At 50.5% G+C, this 20,886-nt stretch overlaps 1 long non-coding RNA gene across 1 annotated transcript; it reads right to left on the bottom strand.

Annotated features, from left to right (window-relative positions):
• Nucleotides 1–2,035: 2,035 nt before the first annotated feature.
• Nucleotides 2,036–20,618, bottom strand: LOC121057904. Its single transcript, XR_005814013.1, has 2 exons — nt 20,315–20,618; nt 2,036–2,306 (listed from the first exon to the last, which is right to left on the bottom strand). It is a non-coding gene; the product is annotated as an uncharacterized LOC121057904 (long non-coding RNA).
• Nucleotides 20,619–20,886: the final 268 nt, after the last annotated feature.

Raw genomic sequence — 20,886 nt, 5'->3', positions numbered from 1 at the left:
CCGGCTGCTATTAAGGCATTTTGTCTTTCTCTAAAATCACATAAAGACCTTCCCCGTGCTCCTCCCGCTGGGCAATAAAAAGCCAAAGACAATCCGTGGCTGAGCTGGCTGCTCTCTCGCTGGATGGGCAGAGTGCCTCGTTAGGCACAACAAAGCACTCTCCTTCACCCCAGGACATCCACCAGGGCCAGGCACACGTCCGTGGGACGGGAGCAGCTCGGGATGTATTCCCACCGCACAGCAAAAAGCAGTAAGTGGGGAATCCATGCTGCCTGGGGTGCCCAGCCTTGGCTCTGCTCCCCGGGGCAGGAGCCGAGCATGTCCAAGCCAGCCAAGAAGTAGTTTGGAAAATGAATCAGTCCAATTGAAATGGGTTTGATTGAGGAGTCAAAGCCACAATCCAGCAAGCTCTGGAAAATGTAATAATCTAAAACCCTATTCATTTTTCATGTTCTTTCTGCCTTTTTTTTTTTTTTTGAGGTGGCCTCATGCCATGTATTTGCACACAAACACTTCAGCTTGCTCCTGGCTGACTCAGTGCACCGCGTCTGGGATGGTTTGGAGGCGGTGAGACCCCGCTGTCAGGGCTGGACAATGGAGAGGAGCAAGCTGAACATCAGGCTGGGTGACGGCACCTCCTTGACCCTGAAAACCGTCCTTTAATGTGGTTGATAGATGGCTGCTCTGAAACAAAGGGTACATTTGGTGTCCAGAAAGTCCTGAACACAAACAGCCATTTAGTGCAGCAATGAAACCCAGATGTCACACGCGGCAAGAGCCCAATGCCAGCAATGGATGGCTTGCAGGGATTTTGATGCAATTTCAAGGTTCAGTCCAAAGCTACCTGTCAAGCATTTTCCCAGTGGATTGGCCATTTAATTAGCAATTGTAGTAAGCTTAAGTCGCAAGTGGTGCCGTCAGTGTGAAAATATTTTTGTTTTCAACAGATCTATTTTGATTTTTTGATTCCAAAGTGAAAATATCTCTATTTGTTCAACATTTGTTGTTGGTCTGGTTCTTGGGGATTTTTTTTTCTGATACAGCGTCAACATTTTTCATGTGGGAAAAAAAAACAACAGTTTAGTTTAAAAAAAGACCAATTTTCTGCCAGTAGCATCGATGGAAATGTTTCAAATAGGCCTCTGATGAAGTAATCTGAACATATGCCATCAGACCCGGGACCTGACCTCTTCTAATAGTCCTTGTTGGATTGGTTTCCCGGGGAAATGAGGCTGTAAAATCACACCTTCCAAGTGTCTATTTCTCACCTTTCTACCATGAAACTTTGGCATACCTGGGCAGATTTCAAGCACAGATGGAATGAGATCTTGGAGATAATTGGGTTGTGACAAACTTCTCAAAAATAACATTCCAGATTCAGTTATATTTGGTTTTCTAACTGAAGAAAAGGTGGTAAGCAGTGGGAGTTTGGCTCTTATTAGGCACAAGAGAATCCTGGGTGGACAAAAGCTTCTCAATTTTCCCAGCTGGAGGGCAGCCACCAGCTGGGGTTGGCACCTTTCTGGCCTGCAAGTCAACCAGTGGAGCTCTGATGTGCTTTGAGCAGAAGCAACCTTTTTCCCCTGCCTCGTCTAAAGGGCTTTGATGCTGCTTCCCTGGAGTGACCGTTGTGGCAGCTTGCCATGTGTGGCCTCTGCCAGGCCAGCCTCAAAAGTTCCATGAGATGAGGATAAAGCAGGCCATCAATCCTCAGCTCCGGGCAGGACACCGCTCTCTGCCGGGTTTTTAGTTTGGATGTTCTCCTGCAGGACCACGGGGCTGGTGTTCACAGCAGTGTTACATCACACCATGTTTGCCCTGGGACCTCTCGGTGTTCCCAGAATTTTGGGCACGAGATGGATCAAACCTGGCTGTGGCTATAGGGCCCCTGAGCTTCTGTCACTGTGCTGGGTCTCTCCAGCCTTTATTAGAGATGTTTATTTATGTCCTGCTCTGCCCTGAGTGCCTTTCTGAAGTGTCTTTGTTATCTCCAGCAGCTCCTGTTAAATCCAGAAGACAAAGAGTTAGTCCTCTCCATGAGGGTTTTTTATTTTTAATAAAACTTGCTTGTGCTCTTCCCCGAGGGACTTGTTGAAGTTGCAAAAGTCAAAGATAAAATGTTCTAGCTGCTGTCTCCTGGAGAGTGATGCTGTGTTTTCCCATGAAACTCTTTTAATGAACATCTGTAAAGGGCAGAGACAGGGACAAGGCACAATCTGTGGTCCAAGTACCTCTGAACCCTGCAGATGTCACCAGCTGCATCCAAGTCCATTCATTCCAGCTCTTCCAAAATGGTCTCTACCGGGCTGAAAAATAAAAAAAACTTGAAAGGGAACAACTTTAACAGGGGAGGAAAAACAAAGCCCACTTTCCTTCCCAGTCTATGCTTTATGGATGTCTCACAGCCCTCTGCCAGATCTCAGGATCTTCATGGAGCCACAAGAAGAGGTTCAGCCCCATCCGAGGGACACGCTGATGGTGCCAAGGCTGTAAAAGTCACTTTTCTGCCAGGCAAGAGGCAAGTTCTCTGCACCTACCGTGCTACAAAACAACATCGTCTGCAGAGAGAAGCCCAGGGGCAGCTTAGTTCTTGGTTACTCATCAAGGCTAATGAGCTGATGCACATGCTGGGCTAACGAGGTTGCGCTTCGCTGGTCCCAGAGCGAGCAGCTGTGGTGGGATCTGCCCTGGGCTGCACTGTGCGGGAGGCAGGAGATGCTCCCAGTCTGGGGCTCCCTCACCCATCGCTCTGACAGGGAGAAAATGCATTTCATCCTCATCAAACACTTGGCAGGAAATGTTGGCTTGATGGCAACAAGAAAAAAATCAAAACCAGAAAAACAATAAATACAAGGAAGCACTGATTTCTTTCAGATGGCTTGAACTGTCAACATTTTCTGGGCCGAAAGTTGGCTTTTTATTGTTTTTTAAACTCTCCTCTGCCACTGTGCAACACCCCATTTAAACACCTTTCTACCAGCATCCATGAGTGCACACTGTGGGTAGCAGGCTTGATATCGTCTAGGCACAAAATTGCATCCTTGGTGCCTGTGTGGGGACACGTTCCTGTGACAGGGGCTGGCTGTGGTGTTGTGGGGACATAGTGGCAAGGGGCAGAGGAGCCTCCAGCAAATGCTGACCTCTGTGGGAGGACAGGAGGTCTGGGGCCTCAATCCTCCCCACGGGTGCCCGCTGTCTTGTTGGCTGGTCCTCAGGGAGCCAGCCTGACCCCAAAGTGTTCATCAGTGGAGAGGAGAGCTGGTAATGAAGAAAATTGCATTTTCTATAGAAAACAGTACTTTACATACAGACGTAAACTTAAACCCGGCTCCAGCTTTCTATTGAAGGAAAAGCGCTGATAGGAAGTTTTACTTGACCCACACCAACGTTCACACAGGATCCAGCCCTAAATTATAACACTGCTGGGATTTCCCATTCAGCTTTGAACAAGTTTGTCCTGATTACAGGAGCCAGCACAGAGGCTGGGCAGAGAAATGGCTTTCTTGGCACCCAGATCTCCTCACTGATTATTATTCTGGTCATTCACCCTCTTTCTCTCTCAATCTTGAGGAAGAAGAAGTGATTTTCTGAGTTGGAATTTGGATGTATTCCCAGCTCCATTTTTTTCTTTTTTTTTTTCCCCTCCTGTTAATTAAAACTAATAAATCTGCTCAGCAGAGTTTGCAGAGCAGGGGGACAAGGTACAGTTATCTTGACACAGCAAGGCCATCTCGCTCCTTCCCCCCTCCTTTTATTTATTTAATTTATTCACGTATTTATTCAGTTCTTGAGCCTGTTCCAGAAATATGCTACTGATCTCAATTTCTTGTCTCTGCTACTTGCGGGCTCTTTGCCTTTCTTTCCCGGGGAAGCAGTCCCACAGGAGCTGCAAATAATCAACAATTATCATGGCATGCATCCCTAGACATAATTACAGACAATCCAGAGGAACCTGGAGACAAAGGAGCCCGTCTTACACAAGACCCACGCCGTCTCTTCCTCCTCACGTGCCCCATACCATCCACAGTGTAAAAGGAGATCAAAGCCGAGGGTTTGGGGCACAGTGGGGTTCATGAGGCGCTCAGAGGAAGAAATGCCCTTTGTACAGATTCTTGCTTTGGGGATACAGCAGAAAAAGCCCCAAAAAAGTGTCTCAGCCCTGCTCTTGGGGGTCTGATGGCACCTGAGATGTCACCCACTCCCCTGGCTGCCTCGGAGGAGACTCTGAAGCACCCTGTGCCCTTCTCCAGCATGGAAAATGGCTCCTCCGGGAGGACACCAGTGGCCTCCCATTTGGCGCCTGGTCCAAGATGGGGTGGGCAGGATGATTTTGGGGATGCTGCCTGTCCCCAGCTCCTTCCCCGTGGGAAGTGGCAGGGGACAGAGGGACCTGGGGTGCCCACGCTGAATTTCAGAGGATGAAGTTTGCATGAAAGGGCCCGGCTCTGAAGGCCCACGGCCTCCTCCTCGCTGGGGGGAAGGCAGCGCCAGTCGCTATGGCAATGGGGCCTCCTCCAGCCGCCAAACTTCGCCCAGCCGGGCTCAGGGCACCGAAGCGAAGAGGGCTGGGAGAATGCAAACGACCTGCAATCCCTCCAAGCCCTTCCAATCAATAGCATATTAATTTTAAACCACAGGATCTAGGCGAGACGTGTGTGAGGATGAAGGAGCAAATCCCAAGCAGCATGGAAGACGGTGGGGGGGAAAGCACGAGGCAGAAAAACAAGGCAGAGATCGGTCTCTTCCACACCCCTAGCCTCCAAGCAGGCGCAGAAGAGGCTGTACTAGTGTCACCGGCAGAATAACTGCTTTAATTAGTGACTTGAGTACTCTCCACGACAGACTTGGCTCCCTTGATGAGCCTGTGAGGTGGCTGCCACCTGGCTGGAGGCCGGAGGGTGGACTGGGCCTTCCCAGCCCCTTTTTCTGCCCCGTCCTTGTCCCTCTCTGCCTCTTTAGCTTTCTGATGGCCACTCAACCAACCCCCCAGCCTCCTTTAGCCCCTTTCTCTGGTGATGTTCAAAGACCTGCTCCTGCTTTAGAGACAAGAACACTTAGGGTGCAAGGGACTTGCTCAAAGCCACCCATTGAAGGCTGGTGGTAGGTGAAGGCTGGTGGAGTTATCCCGGGACTCTGAGTCCGAGTTTTTTATCCCAGTGAGGCTGCACAGCTCTCCTGTGCAATTCCTTCCTCTGTTTCACATGGCTCTGCAGCTAAACTAAAGGGGAAGCAGAAAAAAAAAAAAAGGAAATTTCACTTCCAGAAAAAAAATTATTATCTTTGCAATGAAGCTCCTGCCTCAGTTTTCCAACCAAAATTTCCAGACCACTAAAGTGTTTATTTTAGGAAGTTGATCATTGCTTTTTGGAAACAATCGCTTTTTCGAGAAAGCTGTTTATACAGATAACCATCATCCTTCTCTTTCTTGAAGCAGCAGCTGTTGTGGGAGACAGCTGAAATGGCAAACACGCTCCCTCTCAATCCATCACCCCGACACAAGGAAAGAAGAGCTACTTAAGTTAAAGGACAATGTTTGCATAAGAGCACCTCGACCACAAATCAATTCATGCTGGAAATCAGGAGAAGGCTTTAACCAGAGCAGCAGGTTCCTGGAATGATCTGATGGGGTTGGGGGAGAAGAAATATCCTTTTTTAAGGAGGGGAAGCAGGTGAGTGAGTTCATGAAGCATCACACATGATGGAGCTGACTTTGACTTGATTGAATCAGAAAGATCTAATTTCATATTTCTGCTTCATGCCAGAGGTCTCCGGGCAGCTAGAGCTTTACCTAATGATCCGTGCTATATGGAAAGAAACTTAAAGAACGTTCGCTATTGAATTTCCATAGTCTTTCCCAGCCTATTTGCATTTAAAACAAGCTTTCAGATGCTGTGTGTGGGACAAGACACATTTCTGCTCAATACCCATCCAATTTTCCCCATTGCGGATTCAGGCTGGCGGCACCGATTGCTGTAGATACAGATGGAGTTGTGTGAGAATCTGGCGTTTTCTGGCCCAGAGAAATCCTACAGGGAAATAGCTGCAGCAGTACCAAGTGCTCTGGCTGAGCCAGCGTGTGGCAGGATGAGTATGGTGTTTCTAGATTACTGAGAAACAACATTATGGGAATCTGGGGTTTTGAATCATTTCCCTTTCTTAAATGGAGACCAAAAATCCACAGTTTCTGGCCCAACCATTAAGAGTTATTCCACAGAGAATTGAGCTCAAGTAGCAAGAAACCTTTTGCTTCAACTATTTCAAAGCATTAGTTTCAACCTTTACTGTCTTGTTATTAAAATGCATCTATTTTTTAGAAGAAATTGATTTACATTTTAAAACAGCAGAAAAAGTCAGTCTGAATTTCAAAAAAAACAAAAATCCCACTTTGTGGGAAATGTCAGTGGCTGAAGAGGGAAAGCTATCGACAGACGATGCTGAGAAGGCTAAAGCATCTTCCAGTTCAGTCTTTACTAAACAGATCAGCTGTGAGTTGGTGTCTGACACAATTAACACTGATGAGTAAGATACCAGGCAGAGAAGGGACAGAAGAGGTTCGAGCATCCTTAGCCAAGGTGGATGTTTTTGCGTGGGCTGCATCATGCCAGCTCCATCCCTGGGTGCTCCAAGAGCCACCGTGTGCCATTTTGGGGCCAACAAGGTGATATTTGGACACATGATGATGCAAAAAAGTAGAAAAGAGCAAACGTAACCCCTACCTTTTTAAAGTGGAGGTAGGCAAATTAGTTTACCTTGAATTTGGAGAAACAAACTGAGAGCAAAGAAAACCTATGCGAACACCTGGAAGAACACAGAAAAATGAGCAACAGCCAACATGAATTTGTAATGACCAAATTGGGTCAAACCAATCTAATTTCCTCCAATGACAGTGTGGCAGGGCTGGTGCTGGAGGAAGATGCAGGAGATGTCATCTATCTTTACTTCAGGAAGGCTTTTCAAGCTGTCTGCCATGACATTCTCATCAGCACGCTGGGAAACAGCTCTGTATTGCAATTTGGCTCTACCTGGAGAGGGATTATCAATGGCTCCCTGTCAGCCAGGAGGGATGCATCTACCAGGGGTCTCTTGATCTGATACAATTTGATATTCCAATTAACCTCCTGGATGATGGAAGAGGGAAGATGTTTATTAGATCTGCAGAGGGCTCCCCCCTACCAGGCTATAGAAAGGCTACCAGCACTATAGAGGGCACGAAACCAAACCTTCAGACCAGACTTAAGCCCCAGTGATGGGAAATTGGAGAAAGGGCCCGAGTTATCCTATAATCCCGATGAAATTCAGAGAGGAGCAGAGCACAGCTCAGCAGCGAGTCACTCGCACAAACACCAGATGGGCTACAACGGGCTGGGCAGCAGCTCGGCAGAAAAAGATCCAGAGCTGCATTTGATGCGAAGTGGAACAGACTGCGGCGACAAAGGTGAAGGGCTGACGGCAGTGTTGTCTTAGAGATGGCTCACAGCTTTCTTCAGACAGCGATGAAGTTCAGAAGCTCTCTGGGGCCTTCCGTCCTCATTTTTTGTTCAAGGGTTCGGGTCCAGAAAAAGCAACTTTTGCTGCCATTGGTTCAGGTTTAAATACGTGTACATTTCCGCCAGGAGGTTTCCACTTTGCTTTGTTCTTCCAGCACAGCATCGGTTCATTCTGTGCCTGACACTGCCTGCCTGGCTTTTTTTTGATCTTTCATGTAGAGCCAGGGATTAATATAGTTTCAACACCATTTTCAGAAAATCAGCAAATTGCATTTGTGTCTCCCTGGAGGCTGCAGGCTCCAGAGCAGCCTTCTCCTTCGGCGAGACATGGAGCGATGGGGCTGCTCCGACAGGCTGCGACCACAGACCTGCCAGGAGGAGGAAGATTCACAGCCTCTCAGATCCCACTGACGGCTCTATCCTTCAGCAACTCCGCCGTAAACATGCACACAGCAATAACTGCATGCACAAAAAAGGCTGTTGCTAATAGATCGTACTGCTTGTTGCTACTGCTAAGAATGTCCTGCTAATTTTTTGTTTTCACCAAATTTTCCACTTGAAATATGAGAGAGGAAGCGAAGCCGTGAGTTGCATCGCTGAGGAGATGCAGAGCTGCTGCTTCGCCTCCGGTTCTGTGGGGAAGGGGACTCAGAGCTGCTGGGATCACTGCTGGGTCCTGTGGGGCCCCGACCATATCCCACGTGAAATGCCCTCACCTGCAGCTAATGTCACGCAGAGCCTCGTCCTAGGCTGCCACACCATGAGAAGTGGAAGATGGGGTTGGAAGTCCTAAGGCTGCCTGGAAAGGAGGGGTTGCCCCTGGTGGCTTCGCAAATATTGAAGAAAGAACAGACAAAGACAAAACTACCCCAACCTAACCCACAACCCTAAAAATAAGGACTGATGCTGCCAGTCTCGGGAGATGGGGGCTTCTCTGGAGAGAGAAACAAAGATGATATCTGAGCAAGCATCACCATTTTAGAAGTATGCTGGCTGAGTATCGAGGTCAAAATGATGAAGGCTATTTGTTTCACTGCAAAGCCAAACTTTCTGTCTCCCCGGTGCACCTTCCTCCAGCCATATTTTATGCAGAGCCCCTTTCCTGGGTGTTCACCTGCGGAGCAGTGCAGGGAGGATGCAGACGGCAGAGCTGCATCCGACCCTGCTGCTGGTGGGCAGCGCCCGGCACGGAGATTTAAAGGCTGGAGTGGAGAAATCCTTTAAATCCAGACGTGCAGTGTAGGAACAAGAAAGGCAAATGGGTAACTGGGAAGCGTTTTGATGCTGGAAAGGAATACAAATCAGAAGGGCTGCCGGAGCTTTGCTCTACAGCTCTTGGCATGCTGTTGTCGAAATGCCTGAATCCTGCCATTTTCAATTGACTGAATTATCTAGGAAATAGCAGCAGGGGCAGCTCCCAACGCCAGCATTTCGGGGATGCTCACGCCTGCCTGCCCAGCCTCTGCACCTGAAGCACCACGAGGCGGTGGGGCAGAAGCCCCAGCCAAGCCCTGGCCCCCTTCTCCTGCAGACACCCCATGCTACCCCATGGGCACAGTGGGGCTGGAGGCTGGGGCAGGAGCTGCTCCAAGAGGAACTGAGCAGGGTCGGGCCCAGCAAAACGCCCTGGTCTCGGGGGAAGGTGAGGGGGCCCTGCAAGCCAGACGCCGTCAGAGCTGCATCTGGAGGCTGGGAGACTGCTAATGCTCCCCTTTTGGGGAATTGCCAGAAAAATCGCCAAACCCAAGAGCAGGCGTGAGCGTGCACGGGGCCGGGTGAGCATGCGCAGGGACACGGGTGAGCGTGCACAGGCAGCTGCTGATGGAGAAGAAGTGAGTGAAAGGCAAAGCCTGGAAGTGTTTAAACATGCAAACACACATACCCTCTTAACAATCAGCACGGATGGAAATATTGATGGTTGCATTAAAAGTAAATATATTTTTAATTAAATCATTTTCCCCTTCTCCATTCAAGGGGCGTGAAAGCACTCATAAAATTAAAGTGCTGCATGATTTTTTTTCCCTCTCTCTCTTCTCTGCCACAGCCAGTCTCCCTCCCCACTCTCTCTCCCTTCCCACCACCAGCACCACCCCACAGCACTGCTGGTTTGGGGCTCTTTAACCCCTTCCCAGCACCTGGCAGACCTCAAGGTGCAAGCACAGGAGCTGATCCGCTCCCCGCTCTCTCCTCCTCACCCTCAGTCCCAGCTCTGGCACGGCTCTGAAGGGCTCATTAATCAAAAGGTAATTAATTCCCCATCATGGGGGCAAATAACAGATACAGACGTTCAATAGCCGCCTTTTTCCACGCTTGAGCGTTTCTCTGATTCCTGCAAACTGAAATAAAAAGAAGCCAAAGCAAAAGAAACACCAAATGATTAAACGCTTCATTAACATCCTGCAAGGCGGGGAGGCCAGGGCTTATTAATCTCTGTCGCCAGAGAGACAAATAGTTCAGAGGTGTCGGAACAGTTGCCAAAAGAAGGGTGCAAATTGGGGTGCGTGCCCCTGGGAGGTCCTGTGAGCAGGAAATGTCCCACAAAACAGGGCTATTTCCCCCCAAAATGGGCAATAAAGCCTTTTTTTCCTTCCTTCCCTGCTTGGCCTCCAGGCTGTGAGATGGGAAGGTGCTCAGCTGTTCCCCACGTCACCCTAATGCCACATCCCCGCTCAGCTCCAGTCTGTGGCCCCGCTCACTGCTAGGACCACACCACACATCCCACTGACAATTCTCCTTCAAATATAATGAGTGAACAGGTTCATGGCATGGAAAAGGCACTGCTGCTCCTTTTCATTCCGTTGCTGCGGAGTCAAAAAATGACTAAGAGTTCTGATACACAAAACCCTCGGTTTGCTCAACCCTCGTGTCCCGATCAATTAGCTGATGATCGCTGCCTATAGAAGAATTAAGGGTAAACTATGATATTAGTTATTTAATCACTGAAGTTACAAAAAACAAGGCACACGATTCAAATGCTCAGTCGGTATCATTAATCACGGTTTGTAGCAGAAAATAATTTTATATTATTAAAGCAATTACCATGTAATCATTTATGTTGGCAAAAATTCATTAATCTTTATTCATTATTCAATCAGATCGCATTATTTTAGCCTATTTCATCCTACTTGCCACTTCAAAGCAGTGAGAAGAAAAAAAAAAAGGGAAAAAAAAGTGACAAAAGAAACTTTTTCTAATTCCAAACTATAAGGCTTGGCAGAAATTACTTCCAAATATAATTAATGTGAAAGCATTGTGTCTGCAGGAGGGAAAGCATGGATGTCGTCCTCTCCCCAGAGTTTATTTGCTGCTTCTCTGTACTTCGGGCTGCAATTCCCAAGGGCTTGGCACTCACAACTCAGAGCCGGGTTTGGGTTTGCTTTTTTTTTCCATTCCCTTCTATTTAATCACCTGAATAAATTGCCAGATTGTATGTTCAGGAACCAGCAGCTCTCCTCGCGAGCCTGATGGGCAGATTAGCAGAAAACTCAACCGCACGGAAAGAGCGGAGCGTGGTGCTGCCCACAGAAACACTGCCAGCCCCGTGGCTGGGACGTTCGGGCACCTCTGGCAGTGGTTTGTACTTTTGAGCCTCCCCCCTGAAAATCAAAGCTGCGTAGGAAGCTGAGCTGTGCCAATCTGGGTCAGGCTCTTATCTGCTGGCAAGCAAAAAAGAAATTCGCCCAAGTTGTTTTTTTTTTTATCTTCTGTGATGAGTGAAACCGCAGTGCTCATTATTGGAGTTATTTTACTTTAATAGTCAAAGAGGTTGCCGAAGATCTTTTGATTTTATATCCATGAATTTATCTTGATAGTTTTTCCTCCATGGGAAAAAAAGGGGGGGGGGGGGGGAAATAAGCTGCTCCCAGGAGACCACAGTTTCAGGCTCCTTAGCATGCCATTTACAAACCGTGTGGCTAAACCCTGTTTTGGTTGGTGAGCAGGTTTTTCTCTAGTCCCTCTCCCCAGGGAAACACAAATTTGTCTTCAAAACGTCACTGCAAAGTGGGACAGTAATGTTAATGCTATTTTGCTGCTAAGAGAGAGAGTGTGAGCAGTTTGCCCAAGGTAGCTGAGGGGGCGTGTGATGGATCCAGGCATAACACTTGGGTCTCCGGCTTACCCCATCCTGGGCTTGCTCTGAAGTCAAGTTTCCTCCAAAATTCAGGGTAATGAAGTCCCCTCTGCCCCAGGGGCCGTGCCTGGTGGCCCTGCTGTGGCACCAGGTCAGGGCGGTGCTCGAGCTCCTGTCCCCTGCTGCCCGAGCTGCTTTCCATGCTGGGTAGACACCGACAAAGAGTGAGAGACACCTCTACCACTTTCCCCTTCTCTGTACCATGATTCAGGCTCAAACGCTGCCTTTCTGTGGTCCTTGTGAATTATCCTGAATTTCCTAGGAGTTTCAACCCTCCCCTTCCTGCTGCAGCCCATAGGACCTGCACAGAGCAGCGTGCTGACCCCCATGGGTGACTATTGTGTTTCTTTGCTGCTGCTCCCTGGTGCGGGCTGGCAGGTGGCCGAGGGGAGGAGGAGGATGAAGGAAGGCATAGCCATCGTAAAGCACAGTCTATAGCATTTCCAGAGCTCCCCGGAGGATCTAGGAGTGCTATCCCTCTCCAGATATGAGATCTCCACCTCCACTTACTCCCTTTCCCCATGGCTGTACAACTGCAGCTCCTGCTTCCTTGCCTCGTTACTCCAGGTTGGCATCCCTCTGATACGACACCCGAGCAGGACGAGGGTTATTGGTTTCCACTTTCCCCAACGCTGGCCATCCCCAGCTCTCCCCAGGGCACACTGGCACAGCACCACGGGGTCAGTAAAAGTGGCCAGTGCAGCCCACCCAGGGGCTGACTAACATCACCCCAAAAGCTATCATTTGGATTTACGAGGCAGAAGCAGCAGCTTTGCTGGATGTGAGAGTCAATTCAGCCTCAACGTAAATAACAAAAACAAAAAAAGAGCAATATTGTTTTCCTTTGGCGCATGTAACAGGTTGTCATGGGGAAGGCGTGTGGGCTTTTTCGCTAAGGGAGTAGCGCTGATGACCTTTGGAGAGCGTTTGCTCAGAGCCAGCTGCTGCATTCGGCTCATCCCCAGGCTGTGCGAATCCACAGCCTTGTGGATTGAGCGAGAGGAGGGTCGGCCCCATCACCCCTCTGGGGTGAAAAAAAGGCTGGAAAAACCTGACTGCACCTCCATGCTCCTTCCAGAGCCAGAAGCCTCTGCTATGGTGTCCTTGGGAGCTGGGGTTAGCGCTTGGCATTGCACAGAAGCCACTGAGTCCCTGGAAAAATGCCCCCGTTGGAGGGAATTCTAATGATCAGCTGGAATTTGTCCAAAATCAGTCTATAACATGGCTCCTAAATGCAGACCTGTAGCTGAGCCGGAGCACTACACCTGCGAGGCTGCGCTCCAGCGCCAGTGGCTGTAATGGCAGCAGTGCGCCACGCTTCGCCTGATGGAGACAGCACGGGACCCACGGCTCTCAGTGCCTCTAGGGCTGGGCAGGGATTCCCCCCCCTCCTCCGTGATTTCAGGGGCTTTAACCTCTTGTTCCTTCGGATTCTGGGAAAAGTCTGGGGGATGAATGCTGACACCTGGCCTCCACCCAGTGCGGGAGGTGCGGAGATGGGATATGTGGTTTGGCAGGGGAATAGGGACAAGACACAGGGATCAGCAGCAGGTGGGAACTGAACACAGGCAAACCTCAGTGTCCCAAAATCACAGAAATTCAAACAGATTAGGGCAGGTCCACAAAGCTTTAATGTGCAGGGAAACTACTCCATTTTTAGGCAGTTTTCCTGCACGCTCCTCTGTGGACAAGCCCCTTGCCCACCAGCTGGGGGTGCAGACACCTCCACGCCAACCACTGGCAAAGCTGCTTTGGGGCTTCTGGTTACTGAACACACCCTGTCTCCAGCAAAACGCTTACCTGCCCATTTTTCCCTTGAAATTTCCTGCACATTTCCCTGGAAATGGAGACATGCTCCTGGGACATCCCAGGAGGGAATGGGGACTTTTGCAGCTGCCGGGCAGGGATGCGGCTCGGCACGGGGCTGGGGGAGGGCTGGCTGCAATCACATCTCCCACCCATTTTGCAGGCTTGGTTTAGTGCATCTGTGGTAGGCTCTGGAAGCAGCTTAAAGAGATTTTGATAGCATTGCTGGGAGAAAATGAACCTGTTAATGCTGCTATTTGCCGCAAAAAGGATTCACGCCCAGAACACTTTCTCACAGCAATGATCATTTTTAGCTGTGAGAATGAATTAGCCTTCCACTGAAAAGCTATTTGCATGGGAAAGAGGTCAGCTAGGAGCAGGAAACCGATTATTTGGGGGTAAGGCCCCGTCCTAGCCTTGAGGAGACGTGGGTTTCATTCTCATTTTTAACTCTTCATTTCCTGCCACCCCCTGCGCCCTCAAAACCCACTCCCCTCCGCGTCCCAGCGCAGAGGAGCCCAGGGGCACCGCGAGGGCTTTTACCATCCCTACAGACAGCCCTCTCGCTAATAAAAGCTCTGGGTTTATGCTGGCAGGACCGGTTCATTTAATCGTCCTCAGATTGCCAGCCTGCTTACAGCAATTTGACGATGAATAGCGTGGGAGCGGTGCTGCTAACCCCGGGCACTGGCTCAGACGCTGCCCCTCGGCTGATCCGGGCGAGCCACGCACCCAGCCCCGTGCACCGAGCTGCCTGGCGCTGAGCGAGGCCCACGACCCGCCCGGCTCCGCTGCCAGGAGTTAATTGCAGGCAATGTTTCAACAGGAAAGAGGCCAAAAAGATAATTATCCCAGAGGCTCTGGTTCTCAGCTTGGTTTGCGAGGCTGCTGGGAACGGGGTGGGTTTGGTCTCCCAGGAGTAAAGCTCTGCCCCAGGAGCAGCTCTCCATCCAGGACCCCAAGGAGGGGCAATCTGGGGGCATTTCACAGTTTGGGGCCTTGCTGAGGAAGGGCACAGAGGCTCTCAGGTGGTGGTGACCCCACAAGAGCCTCCCAAGGGCCACCTTGGGTAGTTGGAGGGGACAGGACCCCTGCGACCAGGGCACGACGGGCTCCAGGTCTGCATTGCCTCTCCAGCTGGCTCCCCTCACCCTGCGGGGTGGCAACCAACTTTTCTCGAGCCCACCATTTATTTCCTTCTCCAACTTCCCACGTTACTAATTATCTGAAAGAGATTGATAAACCCGCCAGTTGCCGCTCTGGTTACAGGTCACTTACCGCGGTAATAAGAAGTGCAGAAATCAATAGCCATAAATAGCGGTTGGGAATCAAATTCCCCGAACAGTACTTTAAGTAAGGAGAAGGTTTAATTACGCCGTCGTCTGGCTTACTTTGCCCTGGAGGAGCGGGATGCAAGAACTCCAAGGGTTTGGCCAGTCCTTTATTCCCGGTCCGGCTGGAGAAGCCCCCGGGCACGGGGAGCGCTGGGGACTCTGCGAGCCTTCCAAAGGCAGCGCAGCTTCGCGCCACGTTTAACTGCAGGCAGGGTTTTAACGCTGCCTGTGCCATCCAGAGTGAAAGCTGTGCATGATTTAAAAACAGGCTGGAGCCAGCCAAGTAGGAACAGGTGGAAGGCAGGCAAAAAAGTAAAATGATTTTTTTTTTTTTGCAAGCAAACAAGGGTTTGGGCTTGGGACTGACTCAGCCCTGCACTGAGCTGTGGATGGCACACGTGGCAGCTCATGGGTGCAGGCAGAGTGGGGCTGCTTGCTCTCACAGGGATTTGGGATGGGGGAGCTGAAGGCACGCACACAAGCAGCTCCCATCGCTCTGCAGGTCTGCAGTTCCACTGGGGGTGGAAGTGACTTCTGGACAGGTTAAGCTGGGAAAACGGCAGTGTCAGGTTTTGTTACTGTTAGTCATAAACTACTGGAGCGAGCCCTGGAGGGAATGGATTTGCATGCCTTGGGAATGATGAATGCTTGCGCAAATTTGGCTTTGCCATGCCAAGGTAACCTGTCTGGAGGAGGCACATTGGTCCAACACTTGTACCTGGCCCTAACCCTGGGGTGAGCGTGTGAAGTTTTCCACAGGGTCAGGTTTTTCTGGGTGTACAAGGCTATGCCTCCAACCAACGCCCATGCCCCTTCTCTTCCTGGGAAGTTCGAGAAGGAAATCCTCCAGCCAGTTCCCCAGCACTGCCTTCCAAACAGCCAGACGGGAGCAAGGAAAAGTTCAACCCCAGGCAAAATACTAGTGAAAGAGCCAAGGGAACTTGAGCTTGGCAGTGTTGGTGGTCTCGAGCAATTGGCTTTCCCTTCAACATCTGCTCCCACACCTGGGCCCGGACTGGGGCTTGGGCAGGGAACCGGCTTCACCTGCGCACTGCGTGGGGCCAGTGCTGCAGCAAAGTGATGCTGCAGCTCCACTGCTTGCACACACAACTGACACACCTGCCCCAGTAAAACACACAGAAACACTGCAAGGACTGCAGAGAAATGCTCAACCGCTCGTCTCTCAAGGACTGATACCCGCAGGGCATCCCAAATTTTGGCCACCCCAAGCTTGCACAGTTTCAAGGAAAAGGCTGTGACGGACAGACCCTTTGCTGCAGGGCAGCTCCAGAGCCCTGCCCTGGGTACCACCATCCTCCATTAGGCTGGGCCCTCTGCTCTGCTCTTCCCTTGCTGCCACCTTCTCGGGTTCCCAAAACCCTGCATTCCCCCCCAAATTGCCCTGGCACTGCACCCATCCTGCTGCCTTCCTCGCAGCACCTGCCTGTTTGTGGCTGCTCCGAGGGCCAGTGCAGCGCGCGGCGCTTCTCCAGCTATCAGGGTATAAATATGGTATGAGATAAATATTGTCACGGCACATTACCCTGGTCCTTCCTCACCAGCACACACTGCAGACAGAGTTATGCATCTATTTATATGTGTGTATATATCTAATTATACTATATAAACTGTATATTCAACCCTCTATTGTGTATATTTAATTTAAATGCCGGCTAATTGCCCTCAGTAAATATATATGGGGATTAACAATATTGAAATTAAATTTATTGGTAATCCCCTTGAAAATAAACAGAGAAAATAAAACAAACTCGTAAAATAAAAGCAGAGGGCATCGCAGTTTGGGGGCTGGGTGCTCTTCACCATACACGAGGTGGGGGCTTTGGTGCACAACGGGATTGGGGTCTGCGACACCTTTCCGGAGACCCCTGGCTCCTTGCAGCCGCTCCCCGTGACAGCTGGCCCGGCAGATTGGCGATGGGTTCGGGCGCCTTCCAGCCCGGGGTCACCGCCTCGAATACGGCCCCGGCCGGCGTTGCCGCGGAGCCATTAGGGCCGAGCAGATGTTTGATGGTGTGTGCGGAATGGGCTGCGGGGCTCGGGCCGGCGCTGGTGCGCAGGTGTTGGCGGCGCAGAGCAGCATCCCTGCGGACAGATCCTGCCAGCACCATAGCCAAGCCGAAACCACGAGCAGAGGGGGCTGTCCTGGCATCAACAGAGTCCTCTCTGTATCAGAGAGAGTTCATCTCTCCCCCTTTTTTTATCCTCCCCCAAGGAGGTGCTGCTCGGTGACCGTGATCTGGGGGAAAACCCCGTGCTCATGACCCAAAGCGATTTGCATTCAGCACACGGAAATGTGCTCCAAGCAATGCTGGTGCCGGCTGCTGCCGGGACCGAGATGGTTTGTAGCCTCCATTATCGCAGAGGTTTTAAAGACGAGGCTTGCCGAGCTTCTGCCAGGGTTGTTTGATGCCAAAATGGCCTCACACAGCAAATTATACAGCAGGCTTAGTGTGCAAAAGGAGTTACATGGGGCCCAGATCTGTCACTGACAATTGGGCTATACGGAGACTTCCTCCATCTGATGCCTCAGATCTTCCCCTGCTCCTTTTGGGTTTGACAGGAAACCCCTGACAATGCTAAAATCTGCCGTTTAGTGGTTTTGCAACATTACCAGTCTACGCAGCCCTCCCAGCTGCCGCGCTGCTAATTATTTGGTTGCGATATTTTCTGTCCTGCTCCTTCATGCTGGCAATGGATGTGTTGGCGCTCGGGGACGAGGGACCCGTGCAGATTTCAGCCTGGGTCCAGAAGGTATCTTGGGCCTTTGACCCTTGCCATAAATCCTCAGATCTTGACTTTATTTTATTTTTTTCCCCAGCAAGACAACGATTTCTATCCACCTGCCTCAGATCATTAATTTATTTAATCCCACGCCTCACCAGTTTACAGGCCTCTGGCTTCCGGGGGGGGCTCGGGGGAAGTTGCTGCTCCGAGGCCAGCCCAAAGCGCCCCGTAGAGCTGCCCTGCTGCATGGGGAGAAGTCAGCAGCCCCCACGGGACCCCTCACACCTTCTGTCCTCTCCTCTGCCCTAGAGGTTTCCTCTGGATGCAGGGAAGGTGGGCAGCCTGCAGATATCTTTCCTTTCTTTCCTTTTTCACCACTTCTCCCTGCCAGGTGCCTCCTTTTTCTCTGCAGAGCCCTCAAAGAAAGGTCGTGTTGACTGTTTTGGGTCGTCTGTTAAATTAATGTCCTAGCTCTCTCCTGGTTAATTAAGGAGAGCAAAAGGCAGAGGGAAGACCGGTGCTTCCCCACGTGCTCCTGGGTCTCTCCACTTGACTCAAAGACCTCTTTGGCACCAAAGCTGAAGCGAGATGGCAGCGATGATCAGAGATGTGCCTGGTCCAGGCACCTGCAGGGCACGGGGACACGTTCGGTGCCCTCCATGAACGCATCGTGGTCGCTCGCTCAGTTCCCACAGCCCCAACTCTCCTGGATTCCTGATGTGGCCCAGTGATGTCCCACATCAATCTCCTTGGACTACAGCAGCAGCTGATTTGGGGCTATTTCCTCCCATTTGACAAGCCCTCTGCACAGGGCACGTGTCCTGGCTGCTCCCAGCATGGTGCCCCATCCATGTAGCTGCAGGAATGGGCTGGTTCCCTGCCCTCTGCATGGTGCTGGCCTCCTTGTCCTTACCATCCTCTCACCGTGGCCTTTGTGGGCAGCTGGCCCACCAGCCAGTGAGTCATTTGTACCCAGAAGAAAGCCCATGTGCTACCACAAGACCCTGTGCACTGGCAAACTGCCTCCTTCTAGCCTCCAAAGTGAGCTGCAGGAAAACCAGTCCGTCATTTATGCAAGCCTCCTCTCTCTTTGGACCAGAGCAACTTGTTTGAACGGAAAAAAAAAAAAAAAAAACAACAACAACAAAAACCAAAAACCACCACCCCTTGGATCTCTTAATTTGACAGGGCTGGGAGCTAGCAGATGAATATCTTAAATAACTAATGGTGACTCAGAGGAGCGTTAAACAAAGATAACATTGTCACTTCTTCTCTGTTCCTCTTTTGTTTCTCACTCTTCAGCTTTCCTGCCGGTTTATTATCTCCTCAGTTTTCCTTCTGATGATCTTGTTACTATGACAGGATGTATATTATCTTTGGCAGCCTCTTCCAAACGTATGACCTGTTGTATCAATGCACGGCAGGCATAAACAAGACAAATGCATGCAGAGGAATAAAAGCACCTCGTGAAGTGATGTGACTGCGAGAGGAGGGCTCCGTTTGTCAGCTCAGGGGGTTTGGTGGATCAGGTGTGTGGGTGCCCCGTGTTTGGTGTGTGAGAGAAGCTCCAGGTGGGAGGGTTCCTCTCTTCCACCAGCCCATTTCCAGCTGGGAGAGCTTTCAAAAGGGAACCTCCAGCAGCCCTGTTTCATCAATTTTTATGAATTTTGAAAATTCATAAATTTCATAAAACCCAGAAACTGCCCATTTCATAAATTTGCACATTGCCAAATCCTTCCTAAAGCTTTGCCCCAAAATAGCTTCATTTTCCACAGGCTAGGGCGATTTGGGTGCCATACTGCATGAGATCTGCAGCTAAAGGCAGCATTAGCAAATTTGGGATGAACTGATAGCACCAGCAAGCACTGCTGGCACCACCACGAGTGCTCGCATTCAGAGCATCGTTGGAGCTCTGCAGTCACCAGTCTCCAAACACTGCACAGAGCCCAAACCCATCCCATTTACAATAAAACGTGCACAAGAGTGAGGATCACCCACCACAGGAGCAAACCACCCCCCTCAGATCCCAGCCCGTGGCTCCCAGGGACCACAAGCATTCAGTTCCAGATTTCGGGTTGACTGAAATGCATGCGGTTGGTGATGCTTTACTGAAACTTCTTCAAAGATGAGAAGTGTCTGGCTGAAAGTCGCTGGTCTGGTCTGTCTTTTTGTATAAGTCAGTAGAAAGCCTTGGGGAAGTGGGAAATCTCATTAGGGATTAACTTGGGATCAAATATGACCTCCCGGGTGATTCTGACAGGCCAGGTCAGTCTGAGGGAAAATTGCACGATGAACAGAGCCACCTCAGATGTCTTTGAAGAAAAGCACCGCATGAAATTTTGATATTACTAAGTATTTAATAGATCTAATTTACAAAGCAGCGTTGCTCCCAATTCCCAGAGTGCTAAAAATCCTGCAACCCATTTCTTTACAAGAATGACTTCAATTCATTCATGGGCTTTAATGCAGCAAGCTGTTTAACAGCTGCAAAAAATGTCTGAGGACAGGAAGACTAAGCCCTGCAGAAGTGTACCAGGCTCTGCTGTACCTTCAGCAAGTCTGGGGAGTTATGTAGCTCTGCTACAACACGAGGGACCAGATTATTTTTCACACTGCCTGGTACAACCCTACCACAACACGTGAAGTCATCACAGAGATCCTCGATCACTGAAGAACTGTCAACAGGACAGGCAGCCTCTGCTCAGGGGTCTATAGATGGACTGTAGCCATTGCATGACCCGAGTGCAGGCGTGCTCCAACATCTGATGAGATACGTGCTCCCCAAGGGATCTGCAGCTCCCACACCTTACCCAGTGGGTGGTGGGAGGCCCTGCGGTGTGTACGGTCCTTGGCTCCTTCCCGCAGGTCGTGCACAGCATCTCAACGGAGATGTGGGCAGGTCACTAGCACCGGTGCCTTATGAGGTCAGAGCTTGGCCCTTTGTGACCCAAAGCCCGGAGTTCTGCCCGGCGTGGCAACCCGATGTCACAGCAGCAGCAAACATCCCTGCCCGTGTCCCCCAGCACCAGGGTGGATGGCGTCTAGCCCCGCGCAGAAGTGTTCTGAAGACTTTAATCGTCAGGCAGGACTGAACAGAAAAGTACCCAGGATTTTGGTGAGTCTTCCAAAAACATCAGATATTTTAACAGCCATTTGAGCAGATTTTGCAACCCTGCTGGGCACAGGGATGCCAGTGCTGAAAGCAGAGAAATCTCCGTGGGACCAGTTGGCCTCAGGAGTGAGCTGCTCACCCCAGAGCAGTTGGGAAGCTGAGCGGCGCAAGTCAGCGAGCATTGGCCTCAGCACTCCTGCTGAACTCAGCTTCCCTGCACACAGATTTCTTGTTGGGTCTTTCAGGTTCCTACTTAATCAGAGCCACTCT

The sequence above is a fragment of the Cygnus olor genome, chromosome 20, assembly GCF_009769625.2.
Source record: "Cygnus olor isolate bCygOlo1 chromosome 20, bCygOlo1.pri.v2, whole genome shotgun sequence".
Lineage (NCBI taxonomy): Eukaryota > Metazoa > Chordata > Aves > Anseriformes > Anatidae > Cygnus > Cygnus olor.
The sequence above is the reverse complement of the archived record's forward strand: the minus strand, read 5'-3'. Positions and strand labels throughout refer to the sequence as shown.